Below are 20,152 nucleotides of genomic sequence, written 5' to 3'. Positions count from 1 at the left end.
TACCGCAGGTGAGCCCGTTAGCGTGTGTACACGGAGCTTAAATACCGCCAACTCCTGGAACGCGGCTCGGGTAACGAACACGGGCGGTTGATGGATTGAGTTTTCAGATCCTTCAGAATAGTGTTCCTGAGGCACAATGCGTGCCTCTCGGCTCCTCCTCATGTGTCCCGCCCCCACCTACTCCCCCTTCTTGAACACCAGACAACGCGCCTTCACTTTTCCTTCCAAGTCTTTCCATCTGCGCTCGGGCATAGCAGTGACAGGCCTGAATTTAAGAATGGCGCGCTCCTCTATAGGGAAGGGGAGGCCGAGTTTCACGTGGCGGCCATTAACTGTGACATGAGATATACTATCGTTCCGGAGATTCCACTACCGCCGTCGGGTTTAAGCTGGCAGGCTCCGAGCCGGCACAACTTGTCGCTTGCAGTGGAGTTCGTATCATTCGGTGAACGTGTCGACCTCGCCATCGAAATTTAATTATATATTTAAATTAACTAAATTAGGGGCTTTAACGTCCCCCGAAGCTGCACAGTGGGTTAAATGAGGGGCGTCGTATAGTTAGGGGCTTCGGAATAACTTCAACCAACCATCTGGGGTTCTTTAACGTGCACCTAAAGCGTGATACACGAACGCATTTATTTATTTTTATTTTACAGCGTCAGCTGTACAGCCTCTAGTTGGTCGGGATTTGTCGCGGTGTCGTCCTCACGGAAAAAAAAAAAAAAAAGCTTCAGCGACTGAAGCGAAAAGTGCATACGTTATTTGGTATCACGCATACAACATGCAGCACAGCATTCGTTTCAATAAAGAACAAGCACAAAACAAGCATCCGAACCACATAATTGATGATAAGGCGCTCCTGCTATAACAATGCCAAGCGCGTATAGCACTCCCCGCATACGTTTCCCCGTAAATATTACTCTTGCGCAAGCTGCCGCGTCGACGGCAGCTTGCGACGTGGGGAGTGACGTCTCTAGCCTTTCGTATATAATAGAACCAGCCTAGCAACTGATTTCATTGTTGTTGCAGCACCGCTATGGGTAGGCAACACACAGATAACACTCCCGAGGAGCAGCGTGAATACGAGGAGCGGCGAAGGGAAAGAAACGAGGGGCATGCTGCCGAAATTACCACTACTCCCATTACTCTAGATTACCATTACTATGCCATTACTCTAAAGCCATAAAGCATTGCATATACCCCCCTCAGCAGTTGTAGTTGTGGTTTTCAACAGCTTCGCTGGACGACCACTTTCGCAGGGCCGGGACGGCGAGTCAATTCTTTATTTTTATTTCTTGCATTCCGCCTCTATCGGAATGCGGCCGCCGCGGGCGGGAATCGAACACGCCATCTCGTGCTCAGCAGCGCAAAACTGAGCCATCGAAATTCCTCTCCGCGCGTGTACTACTTTCGAAAGGCGTAACGTTTACGGCGCGAATGGTCGGAAGCCGGCAAATCACGACTTTCGCTGAGAAAACAAATCAAGAAAAGAGGCACACGTATCGAAGTCTTGAATGCTGGAAGGCGTGTGATGTTTCATATAAGCTTCCACGTGCACGCCATATCACGGACAGGAAGCACGTATAAACGGCACTGTACTGCACAAACGGCCAACCGGTCAAAACAAGGCATAGATAACAGGCACATTAGTAGGGAGCTTTACGTTTTGCGTAAGAAATATTAGGAGACGCAAGCCACCGGGCTTATACAAAAGAACCCCAAATGAGTACACAAGAAAGCAAGCAGAGCGCCATATAAAAAAGAAAGAACTTTCTTTGATGTGTGTGTGAGAGAGAGAGAATAAACTTTAATCGAAAGAGCACGCGAGCGTAGGTATAGCTCCCCCGCTCGGCAGTGGGTGGTCCCCTCAGTCCAGGAGTCCAGAGGCCTTAGCTGCCCTTCTCGCTCGGTTGACCATGGTTGAGCTGGTCCGTCGAGTCGGAGCTGGACAGCGCTGCCTCCCATTGCCGTGTGGTGGGGTGTGTTATGGGTGTGAGCTGTGGTGTGTTTGCGCAAGCCCATACCATGTGGTAAAGCGTTGCACTTTGATCGCAGTGTGGACATTTATAGGACATTTTCTTTGATGTGACGCCTTGGGCAGATCTATATTGGTAAATTGTAGGAGTCATGAGGGAGGTTGGAATCAGCTAGCGCAAGGCAGTGGTAATTGGAGATCACAGGGAGAGAGAGGCCTTAGTCCTACAGTGGGCATAAATATAGGTTGATGATGATGATGATGGTGGTATTGTTAAAAAATTACTGCCAAGGCATTTGTATTCAAAATGACCTGTAAGGAGTCATAAATACCAATTTTATGTTCCCTTTAACAGTGGGACATAGCATTTTTCTCCGTATCTCGCTGGTACACGATGGTTATCTATCGGCTAAGACTTGCATCATACAAAAAACGACCGAAAGATATTTAGACAGTCTATAAGCAGACTTTTTTTCGTTTCATTTTCCTGACGTCAAGTTAGTATATAAAGCAAATTCTTGGGAGTTCTTGTCTATACAGCGTAAATTGCACTCATTTGTTACTCCCTAAGCGAGCACTGTGCTCATTAATAGCACGATCTCCAGTTCTGTGACAAAGAAAGAAGAAATATAAGTGGAGGTGAGTGGGTAAAACGCATTCACTGAAAATGTAAAAAAAAAAAAAAAAGGCTGCGCAGATAATCAACAGACACGAATTAGAGACTAATTTTTTTTCTCCCTCATTTCCTTCACAGTACTTACTTTACACGTTTCGGCCAGGCACAGCAACATGTAATTACATCGCACAGTCTTCCCCGAAACTATAGGGGCAATTTCTGTTCGCCTACATTGAAAGGGTTGTCTACTTAAGCATTAAGCTTAATTTGCTTCAAGGTAAAACTCGCGTGGAAGATCACGCAGTGCACGGCTCGTCTGTTAAAAGTTCTACTGCGCCAAAAGCCACGAGGGCTTTTGTTATTCTGTGTGCTTTTATGCATGTAATTTCGCGCCTATTTGCGGGCTACCGTGCGTGCTTGCATTGAAGCGTTCATTGCAACGTTCTCAAACTTTGCGTTGCTGCATGCTTTAGTTTTCGTACACGGTATACGCATGCATTAACTGATTGTATGAATGTCATTAGTTATAATTATTTACGCTCTCGCGCAGACAATTTACATTCTTTTTCCCCCCTTTTCAATGTGTGCCGTACATCTCCAGAACCAACTGTTTAGAAACTGGCGGCGTAGCGAACGAGCAGTGAAATAAACGACGAAACAGAAACTATATGCGGTTATGTATTCTCGCGAGACTTTTGCGTACCTTGATCCAAACTTTCTTGTTGGTGGCCTTACTTTTCGCGTCTACTTCCCATTCTGCGATAGCTGCGCCGCACCTTATAAGGCGCCGAGAGAAAGGTCGAAAGGCCTCGCGAAGAAGAGAGTAATAAGAAAAGCAGGCGGCGCAAGTTCCCGTTCGTTGCGCCTTTGATTGTTCAGCTGCACCGCAGGCTCTTATTTTTTTTTTTTTTTTTTTTTTTCGAGCGGCCCCACCGCCACACAGCAACGGCTGCGGTGCGGAGTACAACCGGGAGCCGATATCGACTGGAAGGACCTGTTTTCTTTCAGAGTCCCTCCCAATACGGTCTAAGAAAACAGTGCTGCGAGCGCTTGTTACAGAGGGGAGCGAAGCGGCGTGTAAAAAGCGCATCTAGGGCGCCGGCGCCCGGCTGCGGCGGTTGCTTTCAAGGTCCGCCGACTCTGTCGGTTTTGCGCTCTTCTCGAAAAGATTGCCGTGTTTCTCTCCCCTTGGGCAGCGAAAAAAAAAGAATGAAGATAAAAAGGAAAGCAACAAAATTAAGACAGAGAGGGAGAAAATGATGAAAGTTGCTGAGGCACTGTGCGACTCCTTTTAATGACTTTCGTCAGCTTGTCCTATACAACCGCAATTATCTATCGTTGCTGAGCTCGTAAAGCAGCAGAGGTCATTCATGCGCTTGTGCGCGCAGCATTATAGGCGGCAGATCGATGTAGCTGTTATAGAAACATTGATTTTCTTCTCCAAACTAAAACTACGAGGAGGGGGGGGGGGGGGGGATTGCTCGAATTGAGGGCTAACAGAGATACCTTCAGCGTGTGCGCTGTAAGCGAGGTGCACTCCGCGTTTGCATTCCCGGTTGCGACATTATAGGGCTCGTGGGGAAAAGTTTTTTTTTTCTCGAATACGTGTCATTTTCTTTCATTATGTGCAAGGAAGCCGCTTGCAGACAAACAGCGCTCCTTCAAATCTGCAGCGAAGAGTAATTATTTATTGGCGAAAATTGATTTGGATGTGATGAATAATCAGTCGAACGCGCAGTGTGTAAGATAAAAAAAGATGCACGCTTTCGATAGAATTTCAGTTCAACCCAAATGGTTCGTCTCGACTCAGTTACTATCTAGATACACCGTATAATCACAGAAGCAGGGGCTTGAGAGCGTGTTTGCTGCAGTTCGCGAAGGCCGTATTCTAGGCCCTGCAAACGCAGGCTACATTGATTTATCCCAGAGTTCTTCCTTTATTGTTCAGTATTAATATCCTTGAACTTGACGCTGCTTATAAAGTGACATCGAGAAAGGAAAATTCCTCGAAGCGATGCAACCGCGTAAGCTGTTATTTCTGATGTCTGTGCCAGAATCAAACAAATAAGTACGAAACATATATCTGCTCTTTCTCCGCGACATTTCGACTGCAATTGAAACACAACTAGTACAAGGACAAAGCAGAATGCTACAAAGTTTTTGTTCTTATAAGCGTGGAAAGAACTGCCTGGGGTGCAATTTAATAAGTAGCCCAGAAGATGATATTTCCTTGGCTGGCTTTCGTCGATCAGGATGGCCGCCTCTATGTGTGTGTATATGTGTGTTTTTCTTTCCTGTTTTGTAACGTTGGCTGCGGCGACTTCGTTTTGCACTTAAGACATCACATTGGTCCCTTTATAGGGCGAAAATTGCCATACCTTTTCATTGATTCGGTATGTGACATATACAGTGGCAACTCACACGTGCACCGATTGGTGCGCACAACTTCGGACGGCTCACATCGTAATACTCAGGTGTGCAGCCATATAGCTCACCTTAGAGCCTGTGTTACAAGGTTGCTACAGAGAGAAGAAATCGCGGTAATTGACCCGGCTCGTGCCCACTTGGTTACACTATACATGTGGGGCGAGGAACGGGAACGCGAAGATGAATAAGGCAGAGAAGAGGCTGTAGAGTACAGTATATTCACATGCACTAAGAAGACACAAGACCTCTGTGACCGGGAACTGAAGTTAGTCGCATTCAGGTATTGAAATGGCGTCCGCTTAACTTTAGGATGCAGTGCTCCCTATATATATTCCGAATTGGGTGTAATATCATGAAAAACTCCCGATACAGCTTTCTGTTGCTCAATACCTGCTACATAAAAGTATTTTTTCCGAGCGGGAAAGAAGCTCGCGAATACACGCAAAGTGCCTCGAGCGGCCGGTCGCGCGGCAATTTGGCGTATATTCGCCAGCTTCTTTCACGCTCGGAAAAAAAAAAAAAAAAAAACACTTTTATGTAGCACGCACTGAGCAACAGAAAGCTGTATCGGGAGTTTTTCATGTTGCTCGACACGCGTAATTATAATATTTGAGGAGTTGATTAATAAATTAAGACTAATTGTTTAATTAGGCGAAATGCAAAAATAATCTGAGTATCTCCAAGCGACAGCAAACAACACCTTGTCGAGCTACATGGCAGATGCACACTTTTAAATCTTGGTGCATGATATAGTCACCCTGTATACAGTTTGTACTAGCTTCCGGCGGTCTTTCCAACTCACGGTCGGGTCTTTCTTGTCACACTCATCAAGCAAGTAGCCCATGAATTTAGGAAAAACGCATCGAAAGCACGACGGCGCTTAATGCGCCGCTTCTTGTGTTGCTTTTCATTACAAATTTGATTTCGCGGTAGAGTTCGGGATGAAAACACGTTCCTCGTTAAGTCCACCTCCGGCATATATATACGAGGCGGCTTTGCCCGGCCCTGCGCAGCCACAGGACCCGCTGCGTCGGCTTCCATCACCGCCTTAAGTTCTCGCGGCAATTACGGTACGAAGCTGTTCGTGCACGTGGCCCCGCCCGGAAGGCGCGTACTCTATCCACGCGCTCCTCGCACCCTTCCGGTCTGCCCGTCGTGCGTGACCAGCTTGAGCGGGTTTCGTTCGTATTTTTTGATTCAGCCCCTGACAAATGCGCTTACTGCAGCCCACGTGCGCACCACATAGGCCGGAGAGTTCGGGGCGGCAAAGCGGACAGCTAGACGCCTGGCCTGTATCATTTCTCGAGACGAGCTCGGGTCGCGCGCTCGAGGGAGGCTCGTTTCCGCGGACACTGCTGCGGGGCTCTGGCACGCCCATCGCTTCCGGTTTACGCCCCGGCATGAACAAGGCGAAGAGCGAAGCAATCACTATACACGACGATGCTGGCCGCACGCGAGAAATAATAGTAATATTTAAAAAAAAAAAAAAGCTCGAGGATGAAACCCTTTTTGCGGTTTCTTTTCTCGTTTTCCGCCTTTATTTCGAGTCTCTCAAGTTGGCGGCGTACACAGTATATATTTCCTCGGGACTGACCTTGCTTTCGCAGTGGTCTGTGCAACGTTATACCGCTGCCCTTGAAGTTTTTTTTTTTTCTTTTTTTTATGTGCACGCTCCTGTTCTTTGTCGTACTGACACTCGGGAGTTTTGCGGAACTTCTGTATACGCTGCTATGGTTGTCTTCCATTTCTCCCGCTCTTATTAGTGGATAACACGATGTAAAAGATACCGCTAATTCAATTGAGTTTGCTTCTTAACGAACGCCTCGCTTCGGAAGACGGACCGGTGTATAGAGAGAGGACGAGCTATATCCTTTCTCTCACCCATCTATATATCTCTAAATAAAAAGAACATATTCAATTGTATACAGATTAGCATTCTTGACTTAGTCGTGTCACACAAATTTGTCATAACCACAATTTTGAGAAATTGGAATCATAAAATTAAATCATAAAAAAAAGGAAAGTTGACTCGCGAATTTCTTCATCTTGACCAAAGAGCTACTAAAATGTATTCTCAAAACGCACGCATGCTCGCTTGTCTATAGTCTGATGACGTCCACGCCCGCCCGCCGTGCTTTCTAAAAGTCGACGTTGCAGCTTGGTCGAAATTATGCTGTTCATATTTCTTTTATTCGCCAGCCCCCTCCCCCCCCCCCCTCCCCCACCCGATGCTACGTCGGCCGAATAAAAACTCGGTCACGAAAAAGAGTTCATATTTTATGCGCTATCGCGTAAGATGAGCTGCCAGATTGCCTTCTTGTTTAAGACGATCACGCTGCGGATGGGAAGATGTGGCGTGAAGGAAGGCTGCATCAGATTGCGATACACCTCCACCCCCCCCCCCCCTCCCCCCATTCTCCGTCTTGCCGCCACGAATTGCTCTGTTTATCTCGCTCACCCACCCCTCTTTGTTTTCTGTGTTTTTGCTTTTCGTTTTTGTTTCCTCGCTCGTATTGGCGGCCCGCTGTTCTACGCCTCTTTGTTTGTGGTGATTGTGGAAAGCGTAAGTGCTGGAGCAGAGGAAATCCGCCTGACGAGGCCTCTGAAGCAGGATAGGGCGAAATTAGGGCACCTGTTCGCGCAGATGACGGAAGGCGGTGAATTGCCGCGGCTGCGCTTGACTTGCGCAAGCGCGGAGAATAAAGCCGCATTAGAGAGGTGAAAAATTAATGCGCGGGCGCGAAATCTAATAAATGTATGCGCATAAGTCACGGCCTTAACACGCGGCGTATGTGCGGAATAAAAAGATAAGAAAGTAGGGGAAGGGGAGGCGGGCAGCAAGGTAACAAAAAAATTCATACGAACGCAATCAACCTCTGGGATGAAAGAACAGAACATGCTGGCAAGCGTGTAGAATGGAAAGGCAGCAAGGGTGCGAAAAGTAACGAGATAAACTGTCAAGTGGAAATGAAGAGAGAGAGAGAGAGAGGGAAGAGAAAGTAAATTTGGACGCGGGGTGCAAAGTCGTTCCTGCATGCTCGATCAACTCCGAACTAGGAGTAGCCGGGCGAAAAGTATACAGCTAGAGATAAGCTCGTAATGAGCCTTTCTTCTTTCTTCCTCTCTCACTTTCTTTCTCTTTTTGGCCCCGTCAAAACAATCGTCGAAGAAGAAAGTTGGAAATGGCGCGGGCGCTGTCGGCGAGGAAGTTAGTGAGGCTTGAGAGACCCCGAGTGAAGTGCTGCCATATATGGGACGCCAGCTCTGCTGCTTCTGCTTCCAAGAGACGCAAAAGCGCGCACGCGCCTGAGCCGTGGCGGAGCCCAGAGCCCGAGCCATGCGGCGCGGAGATTTAAGGGCAGCCGAGGCAGTTGGCACGCTACATTTTTCATCATGCTGCTGCAGCGGTGGCAGGAGTCGTCTGGAGACCCCCTACCCCCCCCCCCCCTCCCCCTTATTTTTTGGTGTTTTTCTCCCCTCATCCCATCTGCGCGCTAGCGCTGCAGAGCGGTCGCCGCCGCCGCCGCGCTGTGCTGCGTTTTCCACTCGATGAAAAATGAGGCCGCTCTCTCGCTCTCCTGCGAGGCCTGTTTTCTTTAAAGCCGCCGGCGGCTCCTCGGCGTCGGCCGCGATCAGCTCTGATGGGCCGTGTTATGCACGCTCCGCGGGAGCCGGCTAATGCACCCCCCGTTGCTGGCTTGCAGCACGGGCGCGAGCAAGCGCGGGCGAAACGCCGTACGTACAACCATCAGCGGCGGCGAGATGCGCTGCGGCGGCGGCGAACGACACCGGTGCCCCCCCCCCACACACACACACACTCTCTCATCCGACGGCGTCGCGTCCGCCGATTGAGAGACGACGACGACGCACTTTCCGCCGTCGAGCCGCCGCAGGCGAGAGCGTCCCGCATGCATATGCAGAGCGCTAAGCGCTCGCCGTCTCATCGCCGCCGCGAGCTCATATCCAACGGAACCGGCGCCGTTTCTTGATGCCACTACGGGCGGCTCGTCTGCCCCTGGGGTGCTGGCTACACCTGCGCGCGTCAGGAGTCGCCTTCGCGAAGAAAGTGTGGGCAAGAAAAATGCGAAAGCGCTTGGCTAGCGCTTCCGGAGTATGCGATCGCTGTCACACGGCGAAGGCCGAAACACGCCCGACGCTTTTTTTCTTCTTTTTTTTTTTGGTCGTGGGTCCTAAGAAGCCTCGCAGAAATAAGCGTACGCGTTTACGCGAAGGCGGGCGCATGGTTGACGAGGAAAAACGTTTTAGGGGGAATGGGGGGAGGGGGGGGGGATTTCACCGTTGGTGAAAGAACCCGTATAAACGTTCTTGTTTGTTATGAGCTGCGAGTACTGCCTCCTCTATAGGAGGGAAAAGTGCGTTGTCAGAGCCACGATTAGTCTACATGCGTGGCCGGCCGGCCGGCTCGGAGGTCCTCCAGAGTCATTGAAACAATTAACTGAAAGAACCATTGTCGATAGTGGGTGGGGGAGGGCGGGGGGGGGGGGGGGGGGTAGAGAGACCTTTGTGCTCCGCTCTGTTTTTGTAACATAATGACCAGGCTCATTCATAATAGAGTAACCGTGGCATGCTAATGTTACTTAATCTTGTGCATTTGCCGTAAGTGCGCAGCTCCGGCGGCGGCGATGGTCGCCGTGAGCCTATGACTGCTCGATAGGTGACAATGTGACCAATCGACCTAGATGCCGTACACCATAGTTTGACTGGAGTATCGATAGTATGGATCTTCACTTGAGCAAAAGAAAAACGAATTTTGCAAACGCGAGCCAATAACTGCGCTCATCAACGACAATCCTGTACACGTTCTATAGCTGCTCGTTCCGCTTAGCTTCGGAGACGCCGCCGTACACCGATGGCGTGGACACGTTTTCGGTTCTCGGCCTCTGCATAGCGATACGATGGGCCCGACTCTTCGAGCTTAGACTTCCAACTTCAATGGAAGCGTGTGTGTACGCTTCGGCTATATTGCAGGATGTCTTTTACATACGTACACATATACATATACACGACATGTCACATGCGCTCGTCCGTGTCTATTACTGTGTCCGTGTTCAGTTTGCGCATAACCATTTCCTTTGCATGTCACATACTTCTCGTCTGGCAAGCCTCACGCGGAGGCTAGTCAGGTGACTGGTACATGTCACATGCATGAGTAACGAGACTAGCGCTTTAGTCAGCTATAAAGTAGCCCATGTCACCTGAGCCTCTTCTCAGTGCCGCTGTTGATACATGTGCTTGAGCCTCGGCGCCCCCACACCCCCGCCTCGCCATTCTATGTGTGCGTGTCGTCTGCCGTTTTCTTACTATCACACAGTAAAACACACCTTCGAAACGCAATTAGACACCCGTCGACTGCCTCAGTATAGTCTCTATATATGCACATGTGTCGTCCTCGTCTTGTAGGCCCCATTTATTTATTCCCATTCGCCTATGAACCTATATTTTCAAGCGTGACGTGACAGGTGACGGGAGGTGACGTGAGGCTTTGGAAAGTCACCCTGTGACGGCTTAATTTTTTTGTGCGAACGTGTGCTCTGCTTTATCGTTTGCAAAAGCGTCGTCGTTGAATTGAGTCCGTGGCGAAACAAAATGACCCCGGTCCGTCTTGCACCTACTGCGGGTGCAACTCTCTGTATCACCATCTGCTCCTTCCGATCGCTTCCTCCGAAAACGAAGGCGTGTGGTAGAGTATATAAGACCAAGCAACAGTTGGTACAGCACGCGCTTACGGCCACGTTAGCGAAGGATCCGATTTCAGTGCAAGAAAGGAAGAATTAGGAGCAGGAAATAGGTCGAGGGAAGAATAAAGAAAAGGCTGGAAGTGACGAAAGGGTGAAAGCGAGAGAAAACGCTCCAAATCCGCGCACCTGGGCCTTTTCTTCTTAAGCTACACGCGCCGTTGTTAAAGCGCAGATATCTTCCCCTGCCTCGCTCGACTGTTTGCGCACGCAGCAGTCGCGTATATAAACATTCATTCTCGAGCGTAGAATGTGCCGGCGCGCTTCCTCGCGCGGGCCCATTTATTTCTTCAGCACTCACTCGCGTGGCGTCAAGTGCTTGGGCGTGTGGTGCCGGCGCCCGTACGACGGCAGTAAAACTGGCGATAACAGTCTCTCTGTCTCTCTCTCTTTCTTCCACTCTCGTTTTCACAGCTCGAGCTTGTCCCTGCGTCTGCGCCTGGGTGAGAGGACGCTTATACTGCCACCGCAAGGCGCGGCTTTTCAGAGAGCGATTCCGTAACCGCGTGAATGTGTTAACGACTGCAGAAATCGTCCGACTACGTCGGCACCTCAGCCCCTTCTTCCGCTGAGCCCCGTGCAAGCGACGACGCGCGCTCACTTGCCACTGCCACGGAATCCCGTTCTTCCCGAGCGTCGCGCTTTGCGTATATATACGTTGTCTAGATGTTAAAATATTCGTGTAATGCGCGCTCTCAAACGGTGCCCTTACAATAACGATGCAGAAATACTGGCAATAATGTCACGCATACATTCTGGTTGCCCTATACAGAATTGGTCGTGAAAGTGCCGCGTCGCAATGCCGCTTAAGCCCCTCCTTGTCATAGCTGCTAACACCGAATGACACTGCAGGTCTTGTCTGTATCCGGCGACTCGCGTTACTCCGACGCCCGAGTCGTATCCGTGTCGCTTTGTCGTCACCGAGTACGCGGTCTTGGTCTAGCTTATTTGCGGCGAACAACTCTTGGTAGTCCGCTGCTGCTCCTTCCGGGGTTTTTTTCTAACAGCGAAGCTTTTTAAGCTAGCCGTAATTTGTGGTTCGAATCAAGAAACTATGAAGAAATAAAAGTATGAACTTTCTTGCCGAGGCGGGATTTGAATCCGCGTACCCCCGGTCCCAAGGCGAGCGTCGTAACCACTATAGGCTATGCAGCCACGCTTGCAGCACATGCATTTATGCGAACCATATGATTGCGTTCGAGCGTCGTCGTCTTCGTCCACAGCTGGTGCGTTCGCACGTTCGTGCTCTGCGATTGGAAGAGGTTTTACGTGCTATGAGAGCGAGAGAGAGAGAGAGAGACGCATTCACGGAGCGGGTCTGCTGGAACGCGTTCTCGGCATTGGAACGCGGTGTCGGTGTTGCAAGCTGCGCTATACAACGCGCAATGACGGCCCTAAGTCCGAGATGCGCGAAAAGAAATTATCGTCATCATGAGTAATAAGATGAAAAGTTCGCGCGCACTTCCGGAAAATGCTGGGCTACGATCGCCCAGCTTCGCTGCTTGAAGCGTTGCGCGGCCGAATGCAAGGTTAAGCGTTTTTTTTTTCTTCTTTTTTTTCCTTGCGCCCATTTCTGAGACTCAGAAATAACCCTTTTGGGACGTATTCTCTTTCCTAAATCTTACGTATTTTCTATTTGCCAATGAGAGCATCGATCTATAGCTTGGGCAAGCTGTTTATACTAACGCTTCCTTGATATTTTATGCGGGTATACTTTCGTCAGCCGTACATGCACTTAAATGTTTATCCAGAATTCGGTTCTCATTCCAACCAATCCCGTCACGGCATCCTCAAAGAAAACACCTGCGTCCCAGAACGCATACATTTTTTTTAAACAAACAACTGAGACTAGGTGTCTTGAAAAAAGTGCGCGGATGTATCTTCATTTCTGAGTGCCGTACAAGGTTTACGGGAGTACGCAAAGGAAAATCACACAGATAAAAAAAGAACTCTTCAAGGACGTTCATCGGTGTGGTGATATCGCATCGTTGTTTTGATACGACATGCTTCGTAAAGCAAGAACACCGAAAACGAACGAGCACAATTAGGAACGTGCACTTCAATGAGGTCTGGACGTTTTCGTCAACGTATACCGTACCATGTCACCGCACACAGAAACCGAGAGAAACGTACGAAACTCTTTTGGTTTCAAACTATCCTCTGTCTCGACGTGCTATAGAATCGTACTCTTTCTATCGGTATCACTTTTTGTTTTTCAAACTTTTTTTTAAACATTTACATAGTTGTTCGAGATCGCTCGCTTTTACATTCCGGGAAACTGTATTTCCGTCTTTTGTGCGATACGTGCAGTTTCTACTGTCCTTTCCTGGTGCTTTCTGCAAAGTACCGCATCCTAAAGCAAGTACGTGCGGTTCGTTCTGCATGGCGAACCATTTTTTTGCTAACTCGGTTTGCGGAAGTTATTTGAAAAGTCAGCAAGTGTACTTTCTCCGCAGCCTCGTCCTGTCTTCCTCCCGTGCTTCTGCCCTCTCCTTTCGTAATAAGTAAGAAAACAAGAAGAAACGGCACGCTCCCTTTCTTCTCGCCTCTCAGTTTCGTCGAATCGTTCCCGTTGTCCTGTTGAGTTTTCTCTTTGTCCTTGCTTCCACCCCCCCCCCTTTTCTTTTTCTTTCTTTCTTTATTTTTTCTTTTAATATTTTTTGCCACCTACGTCTCTAAAGTAGGAAACCGTAAAACCAACCCTTTGCGTATATTCTTTTTTCCCCTTATTTCCGAGGCCTCTACTCCGCCACACCTTCCTCTTTTCGTTTGTTGCGCCGGTACCGTTTAGGGTTTCTTTTGTTTCACCGCGCACGCGGCACTAAAGAATCGCGCGCACGCACGCGAGCCGTTGAAAAAGAGAAGAAAGACCCAAGTAGGGCGGCTATTTCCGCTGATGGCGCTAATAATGCAGCCAGATCGGCGTTATTCGAGTGGCGTAGAAGAATGAGTGCGCGCTGCAGTTACCTCGCCCAGATTCTGCCCCAGTCCGACCCCTTCGCCGGTTCGGAGAAAGGGAAGCTCAACATCAAACAATGCTTTCCCTGCAGAAAAAAAGAAGACAAAGAAAGGGGGGACACTTGCCAAAACCGGCGGGAAAAAAAAATCTGGCTGCAGAAGAAAGGATGCATGGAGAAGGCGCAGAATTATTATCGGAGCGAAAGCAGGGAAACGCGTTCAATTCCGAACGAAGCAAACACAGAAAGCGAAGGCGGGAAAGAGGAAGACAACTGTAATTAGGAAGTCGTTATGTGGTTAGGCACCCCGTTCTTATTCTGCTTACTGCGCGGTTTATGCTCGCGCCTGCATGCCATCCCTCTCCGCCGAGTTGGCCGGGCATCTTTCTTCTTCTGCTTGTCTGCAAGCCGGAACGACCGCGGGAAACGTACTTCCGGATAGCTCCGGGCCCGCGTTTTGCGCTAACAGGTGAAAGCGACATTAAGTCGCCTTTCTCTTCTCGGCTCCGAAGCATAATTAATGAGCCACTGCAGGAGCGCCTTCTCGCGGCAAAGATAATCTATTTTGCAAGAAGGAAGAACGGCGTATACTTGCCGGCCGACTGACTGCCCTATTTGTCTCGCGCCAATGCTAACGTGGTAGCTACCCATTGAGGAGAACCTGCCACGGGACGCCGAGCCTTCTTGCACCGCTGGAAACAGCGATGGCTTCTCCCCTCTTCACATTATCGCTGCTCCGTTTATTACGATGCGCTTCCGTGGAGCAGAAGTGGCCACTGAAACCTTTTCGACGCGAGGAAGGCACCGAAGAGTAAACACGAAACGCGAAACCAACGCCAGTAGAGAGAGGCTGTCGCCGCAAATAAATACCTCTCAACGACGACTCAGCCCGACGTCGCGGCGACTCTCTGGTTTCCTGGAACAAATGGAAACAAAGGGCCCGAAAGCAAACAAACTTCAGAAATAAACCGAAGGGGTGGAGCAAAAGTAAACGGTAAAAGCTTGTGGGAAAAGCCAGGAGCAAGACGGCTTCCCCACAGCGCATCCGCCCTGCGTTAGCTCTTTCCGGCTGGCGCACCCGGTGGCGAGCTTCCTCGCTTCGCACCCCTCGCTCTTCTTCCCCGCCAGATAGATGTACTGCAGGAAAGCAGACGCCCGTTATTGGGTTAACGCCGCGGGCTTATACGTCGCTCGAAGAACCGCTCGGGGGAATTAGCGGAAGTAAAAGTGGCGCGTTGCTGTTAGCCCACCGCAGAGGCTGTGGGGACACGCAGTAGCCGGCTTCTCCGTTACAGGACCGCCTGCTTTGTTTACCGCCAAAATCGAATCTCTCGCGTGTTCACGTGTCAGTGCCGGCAAACGAGAAATAATTCGGCCAGGAACCGCTGACAAGCTTCGGTGCCTACCCTGCAGACCCCACAGAGGCCATAGCTTCCCGGGCTGACTGCCGGACGCGCTCACACTCGCACCCCTGAACCCTTTTGCAGAAGTTCGCCGCCTGCGTGCCTTGTTTAAACGGTTGTATGCTTTTAAAGCTGACTGAGTGGCTGACTGACGACTGCCCATGTGGATAGTTGAATGGCTTAAGGGAGACGGGTTCAGTTAGAAAACAAATGAGCCATTGCTCCGCTCTTCAAAACGGCGATTAGGCGTCCGCGATATGGCGTCTGCACGTCTACACTAACCTGACGTCGCCTTTACGCATATAATTTTGAAACACTGTTGGCCTCCGCTCTTCAGTTGCCTGCTTAAGATTCACGGTGTTACGTCACACTCGGCAGGCCTCTGTGAGGCACGTGCTGTCCAGGTTTAGTCGCATCTACTTTTCATGCATTGCTCCCGTTCAACGTCGTATCAAGACATAGTCTAGCATCCGAGACACCAAACCGCTCACTCTCCGAACTTCTTGCCATTACTTCCTTCTTAGCAGCGCTTCACCGCATAACGCTTCTCCGCAGCGCCATTTAAGCCCGCGTGTACGTACCCGAGCGCCAACGCAAAAGTATTGTTGGCACTACTTTGGCGCAAATCACAGCAGGCGGCGTCAGCGTTGGACAGCCCGAGCGCGTGCGCATTTCCACCCAAACCGCCCAAAACGGCATCCTCATCCTGGAAGATCGCTCGACCCAACGCCACAAAGAAATGCGGTAAAGCGTCGCGCGCTTCGTTGCTCGCGCGCGGCGTTTGAGGTATCCGTGGGGAGTGCCATAGCGGTTAGGCTTTTATGTCGCTTTCACCGCGCATTGTCTGTCTCACTTTCATGGCTGGACGTGGATGAAGGTACGCCTGGATGGCGGCAGCGCGAATTATTGAGCGACCGAAGCCACCGATTCAGAAGGGAGGGCTAAGAAGAGAGTCTGCCTCACCTCGCTTTACGATAGCCAGAAAAAAAAAAATCAACATAACACGAACGAGCGACCGGCACGATCCCATACAAGCAGCCGAGCGCGCCGGAGTCCCTTCGCGCCTCGCAGGCATCGACGTTGCTCAAGGGAAATGGCCGAAGGATGACGCCGATGCAGCGAGCCCGTATATATTCGTCCCGGACGACGCCTTCGGATCGTAAACGTCGACCGCGGCCGCGCGAAATTGAGTTGTTTCCGTGACAAGTTCCCGTGCGGTGGCGGGCTTTTGTTTCCTACTGGCACCGCCCTACGCGTTCGGTCTAATGTTCCTTTTTTCTTCTTTCTTTAGCACTTTGTCGTACCATCTTACGCTTCTCGTTGCAGATAAACAGTTGGAGGGAAAGGGTGTACGGGGTGAACGGGAGAGACTGTCTCCTCGCTTCGCTGTATACTCCTGCGTTTGCTTTACCTCGGAAATAAAGAAGCGGGTTTTGTGTCCACTGCAAAATTTACGCGCTCCACTCAAAAGGAAAGACCTGCGGGAGCGCGCTTATATGTTAATGAGAGGCCTCAGCTCTCTCTCCTCAACTGGATGTGATAATCTTTGGCCTTTTTACATATTAATGAGGCTGTGCCGGATAAAAAACGGTTGTGTTTCATTTGTGCTTAAATTTTATATTTTATCTTTTTCTTTCCTTTCTTTCTCTTTTGTTTGTGGGCTGCGAACCTGGATTATGCAACAAAGAGGGAAGTATGGGCTGGCCGTGGGCTAAATAAAAGAAGAAGCTGTCTTCAGCATTCAATACAATGAGCAACGTCAGGCCTTTATTCCACTTTTCATCTTATCTGATATACTACAGGTAGGTCGCAATAACGCGGAAACTGTCGTCTCAAACAAAATTATTGTCTGTCATTATGAAACGGTGCACCCTGAGCTCAATACAAAGCGTTTTTTTTTTACTTGGGACACTCTGAAAAAAAAAGAAAACTTTACTCGAATTACGTCACTACAGATGAATTACCTGCCCCGGTGGACGTCATTGGCGAATAAAGCCAAAACGAGTAATTCACTAGTTAAAGTAGTTACATTAATTAACTTCTTAGTTACGAGCTTACCGCACATATCTATGGTGGGAAGTTGAAGGGAATTGTAAAAGTTTAGTGAAAGGTTTCCACATATTAAAAAGGCCATGTACGCCGAAATAACTGGCGTCAAATTACTCGTTCAACTTCCCTCATTACGCACGCGGCCCCGCGAAACGCGGCTCTCCGTAAAACGCCGCTGCGACGTAAACGTGTGGCGTAAAAATGAAGCTGCCGCCGCACTTCCTTATTCCCACGAGCTGATTCCGACTGGCGCAAAATTTTGCGCAACTCGCAATTCAACGCATAGTCACTTCACCAGCGGGGCGATAAAGACCACTTTATCCTGCGGCAAGACGGACCTTTCTCTTACGCCGCTCTACTACGTCACAAAATGGTTGCACCGCGAACCGCGCTTATCGGTGCCGTGTGCGCAATCAGGTAAGTTGAACGAATAATTTGGGGCCAGTTATTTTGGTGCACGGCGGCCATGTTGAGATGTAGAAACACGGAACTAGACTGTTACGGCCATTCTCTTCAACTTTCCACTACAAACGCACGCCATAGAATTTGTAACTAGAAACTTAATTATTGTAATTAGTTTATTGAGTGAATGAATTTCTTCGATTTTTCTTGCAAGCAATCTCCGCCAGGGCAGATAATTCATCTGTAGTAAAGTGATTATCGTAAATGTTGTAGGCTTTTTGTTTTCTGAAAAAGTGCTCGCATTAAAAAAAAATCACTGTATAATAAGAGGCTAGTTTCGTCTGTGTTCCATTTGCGCCCTGTCTACATTATGCATTCCACTTTGTCCTGGCCTCAAACCTACGTAGTACGTAATAACGGTACGATAAATCAGAACGTACAATTCTGCGCCCTTCAGTACTCGATAGCATGGTATGATAATACTGAATCTCGAGCTGTATTAAATTTCCTGTTTGTTTCTGGCGTTTCGTATTCATCATCATCATAATCATCATCATCATCAGCCTATATTTATGTCCAATTACCCCTGTCTTGCGCTAGCGGATGCCAACTTGGGCCTGCAAATTTCCTAACTTCATCACATGGATACAACAGTACACATGGATACAGCTGATGTTCAACATCGAAACTCGCCAAAAAGTTTAAATCACATATAAGCTCTCTCTCTCTCTCTTTCTTTATATATTTATGAGTCATAGTTTAAGCCAAGAGCCTCGTCACGTGTAAAAGCTGCATGTCGCGCACATGCTATGTACCAACGACAAATTTTTGAGCGCCACTTCTCCGGCCCAGGCTGGTAAAAATAAGTAGCAAGAAAAATAGAGAGAGGGGAACGCAGCTCAGCATTACACTACGCCGTCGTTTCGCTTGACAGACAACTAAAAGAAACGCAGAACGAAAAAAAAAAGGCATGGATGAAATGCTTTATCGTATTTTTAACCAGTACGTTGCTTCAACGCAAGAAGTATATGTCGATAACGTGTATCTGAATCGTCGCTCAGCTTCGCCGGTACGTATTAGCAGTACACGTTTCTGCACTTCGCCTGCAATGTTATACTTTTCCAGGCTGATTCACTGCGTTTTCTTGCCGAAACGCTCAGTGGATGCCTTTTGCGGCGCCCGCGTTTCGGTCTAACGATTCTAAACATTCCTGGGCGAATTCTGCTTCGCTCTTCCCCAGCGACACGAAAAGAAAGGACACGAAAACGCGTGGCGATAGGCTTACCGAATAATTTGCCCGAATAGCTCAATAGACCGCGTCCGTACGAATTTTGTTTCTGCTTCATTTGAACGCTTGAAAAAAAAAAACGTTTGGCAGTAAATTGTGCCAAGGTCGAATTAAGGGCACACGCTCTTTCTTTCACTCATGCGCAAAAGAATAGCGCTGACAAATACATGGGAGCACGCTTGGACGAACGTTGCTATGAACACGTAGTGTGTTTTTTTTTTTCTCTTTTTTCTTTTTAATACACGCCTTAGAGGTCTGGCCTGGGCTGAAAGCAATCGCCTTTCCAAGGAAAAAATGTCGCAGTTTCGCCCGAAAGGCGAAGCATCAATTGCGATAGCAAATTAGTAGAGAGCTATTCGGAGTAGGGATAGTAGTTTTATCGGCTGCATAAACTTGGACACATTCGCTTACTAACTGAATTAACAAGCGTGGTGTCAGCGCGCACAAGCAAACATGAATAGATCACACTGAATGACCGCAGACAACGACTGTCAAAACGCTGGCAGCAAGCGCAGCCGCCGCAGCGGGCGAAGGTTCGTGCGGTCTATCGCTTCAACGGAAACTGAGCGGCGAATGCACAGGCATACAAAGGTCAGAGCCGTGTGGAGATAACAGACGGTGCGGGCGAACGCCACAGCCGGGCAAAGTACGAGCGCAGTTCTTGGCAGAGTAGAAGCTGCGCCCCCCCCCCTCCCTCCCGCGCTGCCTTCCTGCTTTCGCGTGGGAGATTGAGTGGCAAGTTCCCCTTGCGCCCGGTTGCAAGATACGCCCTTGGTGCCGGAGCACAGCGTCGCCCCGCCTCCCTCCCTCCCATACCCACAAGGCCTTTCGCGCGACGGTCGCGTTTGCTTTCCGCCGTGCGTTCACTCTCCGTGATAGCGCACGTCTCCCGCGCGCTTTCGCTCGCGAATACGGCGCGGCGACAATTTTATCGCCCTTGGACTTTATACGGAACCTCACGGCGACGGCGACGCCGACGGCAGAAATCCGGTAGAGGTGTCCATATAATTGCTATCGCAATAAAATTAGCTTTGGTGTTTCTCTTCTCATCCGCTTCCTGCCAACTTGGCTGCTAGTGAGACCTCATGCGGGTGATAAGGAGTGCACAGAGAGAAAAGGGAAAAAAAGAGATAAATATCTATACACCCGTATCTTGCGTGAATTGCTCGTGTCGTGTATTGCTCGTGACGCATCTCAGATAGAAACATAGGGCACAAGTTTAATGTTGGTCGTCATTATAAAAATATACAGGATATGCGGGGCCCACCAGTGCATGCCT

At 49.3% G+C, this 20,152-nt stretch overlaps 1 protein-coding gene across 1 annotated transcript in view; it reads left to right on the top strand.

Annotated features, from left to right (window-relative positions):
* Positions 1 to 20,152, top strand: part of LOC119436986 (protocadherin Fat 4) — a 306,741-nt gene that overhangs the window by 120,908 nt on the left and 165,681 nt on the right. The window lies entirely within an intron of this gene.

The sequence above is a fragment of the Dermacentor silvarum genome, chromosome 1 (genome assembly GCF_013339745.2).
Source record: "Dermacentor silvarum isolate Dsil-2018 chromosome 1, BIME_Dsil_1.4, whole genome shotgun sequence".
NCBI lineage: Eukaryota > Metazoa > Arthropoda > Arachnida > Ixodida > Ixodidae > Dermacentor > Dermacentor silvarum.
Note: the sequence above shows the minus strand (reverse complement) of the source record. Positions and strands in the feature narration are given on the sequence as shown.